At 51.1% G+C, this 6,296-nt stretch overlaps 1 protein-coding gene across 1 annotated transcript in view; it reads right to left on the reverse strand.

Moving 5' to 3' along the window:
• Positions 1–3,224, reverse strand: part of ZNF580 (zinc finger protein 580) — a 9,829-nt gene extending 6,605 nt beyond the window's left edge. Inside the window, exon 1 of the mRNA XM_012813472.2 lies at positions 1,437–3,224. The gene's annotated coding sequence lies outside the window, so the exon portion shown is untranslated. The remainder of the gene's footprint in view (positions 1–1,436) is intronic.
• Between the last annotated feature and the right edge of the window lie 3,072 nt (positions 3,225–6,296).

Below are 6,296 nucleotides of genomic sequence, written 5' to 3' on the forward strand. Positions count from 1 at the left end.
TGTTTAAGCGATTCTCTTGCCTCAGCCTCCAAAGTAGCTGGGACTACAGGGCCTGCCACAACACTCGACTATTTTTTGTTGCAGTTGTCATCATTGTTGTTTAGCAGGCCCGGGTTGGGTGTATGTGGCCAGTGTCCTAACCACTGAGCTACAGGCACCAAGCTCACATGCCTTATATAGTTATTGATCTGCTATTCTACTACCTGCCTTTCTCACTCTCCAGGAAGGCAGGTCCAGCCTCACCTTGATCAACCTTCTACCCTCAGAATCTAGGGAAGGTCCCAGCAGAGGGTAGAGGACCAATTCAAAATTAGTTGAATTAATCAATGAATGAATTTCATCACCCTATCCAAAAGGCAAGCATTATGTCCTGCCACACACACACACACACACACACACAAAGAAAACACCTGCTAATCCCAAGGGAGATGACCATGATGAAGCGCCAACACCTACACAAGTCCAGAACCTCAAACGTCTCCTTTCCTTCCCTTCTCCCCAAAGCTGGACAGGCCCTGAGTTCTAGCACTTCTGCCCCCCTGAAATGTCCTGAAGAGCCATGCAATCTCATCAGTTAATAAGCCCCAGCTGTGGTCCCTTCCTTAACTCACCCGGGCCTCCACACCAACTTTCTTCCTGGGATCCTGACTGCCAGTTCTCCGCCCACAGTGGCACACTGCTGTGTTGAATGTGACTTCTGGATCATTCAAAACCTTTCTGCGGCCCCTAGAGCCCTCAGGACCAAGCCCAAGTTCCTGTTTAGAATTGGAAGCCCTTTGTGAGGTGATCTGGCCACTTCTCCACCTCACATCTCATTCCTGTGCTCCAACTGCACATGGCATCTCAGATTCCCCAGCCAGACCTTGAATTTGCACAGCTCCACATGCAAAGGTTCATGTGTTTCCCTCTGCCTGGCAATTCTTCCCCTTGCATCTACTTGCCACCTCCTCCTTAGTCTTCTGGAATCCTGTGTACTTTAACCCCCCCAAGATGGCTGGGCACCTCCTGTACACCCTACTCACCAGTCCACCAGCTCCAGAAGGATCTAACACCTTCACTACTTTAAATTTTCCCAGAGATGTGCCCACACTATAAACCCCTTAGCCCAGCATTCAAGCCCTCTCACAACCTCGCATCAGCGACCTTTCCCAATCCTGATCAGACAACTACAATGACTCATCTTGACTTCTCCATTCACACTGGCTCATTCTGTCTAGGATTCTCATTCCAGCCCCCAAACACTACCAAATAAACGCATGAACCCCCAGCAACATCTCTGTCCCTCCAGCCTCATCTGTGACAGGTTACTCGTGTCCCCCAAACTTCAGTTCACACTGAGTGTTCACATCCAGGGTCGCGCTTAATCCTCTCAATAGTCCCGGGAGGCTGGCCATCAGAATCACACTACTGAGCCCTCAAAAGGGCCAGAGTCTTACCTCGGATCTCCAACAAGCGTGGCAGAGTGACCCCTACTCTAGCATTCTCACCTCTCTCCAGCAGCCCAAACCTTCTCATCCTGAAGTCTGGGACCTGCCTCCTTCAGGAACCTTTCCTGAACGACTGCCTCTTCCCAAGGTCCATTATTCCTCCCTCTTGATCTGGCTTTCGAATTTGACAGCCCCCTTCCCCGCCTTGGGGAATAAAGTTAACCCCAGGCCTGTGCCTCTGGATCAGCAGGGGTCCAAGGAATGCGCTACCCGCTCTCCTCTTGACCTCCCCCGGTCTCCGCAGCGCCTCCCCAACTGTCCCTCGCGGTGCTTCTCAGTCTTCCCCAGCCGCTGCCCTGGGGTCCACGCCGGCCCAGACTCAAGTCCTCCGCTGCTCCTTTGGTCGCCGCTCCTGGGCCTGCTACCTTCCCCGGCACCTTCCTCCGTACCTAGTCGCAGCAAACTTTTGGGTCCGGAAGTGGCTGAGCCGGGAACTTCCGGGAATACTGCAACTTCTTGAGCCGGAGGCGGGGACCGATTCATAGAGGGAGCCGCACAGCAGCCTTAAAGTACTCCGACCAGAAACTCAAACCCGGAAGAGTAAGGTTCCTAGTGGGTTCAGGTTCCTGCTCAACTACAGCAATTAGGATCAAAAATAAAATTTATCTGATCCTGTCACAATAGGTACCGTGAGTTTCCACCAAGAATTAATAAAGCCACATGTACTACTTTTGTAGCCTACCTACCACCCCTCACATTCTGATGTCTCATTTCATCCAGTGCACCCTGAAATGGGAGCTGTGTTCCATTTTTACAGATGGACAAACTGAATTCCAGCATAGGACACTGATACCAGTCTATAAAGAGGGGGTAACAGACAGGGATCTAAGAGTAAGCCCGTACCTTTCACCTCTGGCCAGGATGGCTGGATGTTGAGTAGGAAGATGAGGGGTTCGGGGACCATAAGTCAGTTACTATTTTGCCAGGGAGGAAACTGAGGCCTGGAAAAGAAGTCACTTGTTTCAAGTCACACAGCAAGTGAACAGTGCAACCAGGACTATGTGACTGTACCAGAAACAAGAGACTCCATGGAGCCCGTGTCACCTCTCCACCATCCTGTATAGTGGACCTCAATGTGCTGGGCCAGCTGCTGGGCATCTTATAATTGCTAAGGGCAGAATGGGCAGGTGTGAGCCTACCCAGCCTGGGCTGGTGTATGAAGTGATGCCTTGGGAGATAACTGAAGTGCTTGAGAGCCTCGCTACTGATGGCACAGATGTAGGGCCAGAGATTCAAGTGGGAGGTGGCTCCCCACGTGCAAGGAGCTCTTAAAGCCATGCAAACACTGGGGACCAGTGAACTGGCTCATCTCTTTTTGCCTCCTCCTGAGTTGCCCCGTTCAGCCACAGAAGTATATGTATAGAGTACCCAGTAGTGGTCATTAAGTTAGTGACAATTTGAGCTTAGGAACACAGGTAAGGACAAAAGAGATGTCCATTTCATCCTGATTTGAGACAAATCCTAGCACCGTGCCTATTTTAAAGTTGAAAGGAAGAAGAAAAAAAACATTGAGAGGAAGAAACAAAGAATAACCAGGTAAGAGAACAGACATCTTAGCAGATATGGCAAATCACCACAACTGGTCACAAGAATGATATAATTCATTCCCATTTTAGAAATGGGGCTAGAGACAACAGAGAACTCTTCCATCACAAACCCCAGCAGGTGCACAGATAAAACCTAGGGTCTGACAGGTGGTATGGCTCACTCTTGCAGTCCCAGCTAGTTAGGAGGCTCGGGCAGAAGGCTCCCTCGAGCTCAGGAGTTGGAGACCAGCCTGAGCAAGAGCAAAACCCTGTCTCTACTAAAAATAGAAAAACTAGGCAGGCATGGTGGCTAGAGTCTGTAATCCCAGCTACTATGGAGGCTGAGGCAGGATTGCTTGAGCCTGGGAGTTCAAATGAAGCCTGAGCGACAAGCAAGACCCCACTCTAAAAAAATTAAAAGTGAGGAGAGGTAAACTAAGGGTTGAGATAGCCAGTAAACTCTTTATCACCCACTCTGGGTGCCGAGGCAGGCAGATTGCCTGAGCTCACGAATTCAAGACCAGCTCTGAGCTGGAGCAAGACCCCATCTCTAAAAACAGCTGGGCGTTGTGGTGGGCGCCTGTAGTCCCAGCTACTTGGGAGGCTGAGGCAAGAGAATCAATTGAGCCAAAAGTTTGAGGTTGCTGTGAGCTATGACACCATGGCACTATACCAGGAACGACAAAGTGAGGCTGTCTCAAAAAACAAAAAAAAAAACAAAAAAAACTCTGTATCCCCCATCTTTGCTTACCTATTTCATCCTCCACTCCCCTCCTCCTTAAATCCCTCATCTCTCCAAGCAGCTGTGGAACTTCCCCTGGGCCTCTATGTGCCCACACCCTACTGTAACGTTGCTGCTTCTCCACATTCCCAGGACGCTGCACAAGTCCCTGGCATCGTCAACCAAAATTCCTATGATGTGTCCTGAAAATCTGCTTAGCGTCCCCTTAGATCCGTATGGACCATACTTTTCTTTAATGTCTGGCCCTCCGTCTCCTTTTGTGCCTCTCAGGAGGTTTCTCTTCTTGGCATCCCTATTCCTCCCTCCTCAGGAGATCCTCCTCCTCTCTTCTACGATCTCCCCATAATCCCCAGTTTTTCTTTTCCCCTCGAACTCAAACACCCCTTCCTTTCATCCTTCTCCGACACACCAATGAGTGTTTCCGTTCCTCGTAAGTCTCTTACCTGCCAAAGCCTGTATCTCCCTTACTCCATCGCTTCCGCACCACCCCTTTCAAAGCTCTCCCCCGACCCCAGGCCTCCTTGGTTTCCGTTTCTTTTCTATTCCCAGCGACCCTCCCCCAGTTGTGCCCAACGAGTCAGTAGGGTGCAGTCTTTCCCACCTACAGTTTCCCAGGCCCGCCCGAGCACTGCGCCAGGCTCCCTGGAGGACCCTCCCCTCTTAGCGCTCGGTCCTCAAGTTCCGTGACCGCTGCTACCAGCATGGCACCTTCCCTCTGTGCGTAAAGAGGAGCAGCCGCCCAGGCGTTCGCTTCCAAGAACTAAGGAAGAGACGCTACTTGACCTTCAAGCTGCCCTAAGTACAGACAGGGCTGGCAATGAGTAGCAGGGTGTTCTCGAGAAAGCCGTCCGGTTGGAAACACAACCTGGAAGGAAAGGTTCCAAGAGCCTTTTGTTCCTCTGTTTAACATAAACTGGTATTTGTTTTTGTTGGTTGGTTGGTTGGTTGGTGACAGAGTCTCACTTTGTTGCCCTCGGTAGAGTGCTGTAATATCATAGCTCACAGCAGCCTCAAACTCTTGGGCTCAAGCCTACTGAGTCGCTGGGATTAAAGGGACCCGCCACAACATACGGCTATTTTTAGAGACTGGGTCGGCCTGTTGCTCAGACCCGTCGCTGAACCACCAGTCTCGTCCTCCCAGAGTGCTATGATTACAGGCGTGAGCCACCTCGCTCGGCCTGTTTGTTTTTTCTCTTTGTGTTTCACGTTGTCAACCTAGGTAGAGTGCCGTGGTGTCATACCTCATAACAACTTGAAACTCTTGGGCTCAAGTGATCCTCCTGTCTCCGCAGGTAGTGGGGACTACAGGTGCTGGACACTAAGCCTTGCTAGTTTTTCTATTTTTAGAGGGCCAGACTAGCTCCATTTTGTGGTTTACTGCACAAGCCCCATTCCTACACAACAGACACCGGGTCTCTTGTTAAACAACTCCTAGTCTCCAAGTCCTGAGCTCAAGCAATCCACAACCCTCAGCCTCCCAGAGTGCTGGAATTACAGGTGTGAGCCTGTATTTATTGGAGAGAGGGAGAGGGGGAGAGGGAGAGGGAGAGATCTCTTTATTGGATACCTGGGGTCCCTAGGAATCCTCCTCTCGCCTAGGCCTCATGGGGGCGACAAAGACCAAAATATTTCAGATCCGGCTGTCTCTCCACCTGAGCAATTGGGAGAAGCAAGTGAGGAAGACCTGTCTGTCCCTGGCCCGCGGTCTCCAACCCCTCCACAGAGCTCCGCCACCTCCCCTCGTCCCTCCTGCCCCCTACCCCGCTCCCCAGTCCCCTCGGGGGGAAATTGTCTTCCCTGAAACCCGTCCCTGGTGCCAAAACGAGTGGGGACCGCTTCTTTAGGCTACAGAAAGTCAAACTGAAAGACAACCAGGGACGCTTTCAGTATCACTAAGGAACCTTAAATAGCTCAAGACTAGGATTTCAAAGAAGCAGTTTCTTTAGTTTGTCAAACTCAGCCCTGACGTTTCACAGACGAAAGACTGAGACATGGAGAGATAAATGAAATGTTGACGGTCACATTCTGTGGATAGCAAAGCCAGGATTAGAACATGGAGGAGGTCTTTACACTCTTGTCTCCCATCCCATTATCTTCATTTTAGGGAAATTCTGGGGCCTCTCAGGGATACACGTGCTGAGGTTGCGTAGAAAGTTTAGGTTGGGAAGGACAGAGAGCGGAGAGCTTTGTTTTTTGTTTGTTTGTTTTGAGAAGGTGTTACACTGTGTTGCCCAGGCTGGCATTGAAGCATTGAATTCCGGGTTCAAGCGATCCCCCTGCCTCACCCTCCCAAGGAGCTGGGACTGCAAGTGCTTTTGGGGAGAGCTTCCACAGGGAAGAGTTTCCTGAGTGTGAAATACAAGCCCCAGTGTGGGGGAAGGGAGTGGTCTGGGGCTGGACACTTAAATGGTGAAGGTGGGTGCTGGCAAGCAAAAAACAGAAAGTGCTGGCTCGGCGCCTGTGGCTCAAGCGGCTAAGGTGCCAGCCACATACACCTAAGGTGGCGGGTTCGAATCCCCAGCCCGGGCCCGCCAAACAACA

The sequence above is a fragment of the Otolemur garnettii genome, unplaced genomic scaffold, assembly GCF_000181295.1.
Source record: "Otolemur garnettii isolate 467f Iridium unplaced genomic scaffold, OtoGar3 scaffold00264, whole genome shotgun sequence".
NCBI lineage: Eukaryota > Metazoa > Chordata > Mammalia > Primates > Galagidae > Otolemur > Otolemur garnettii.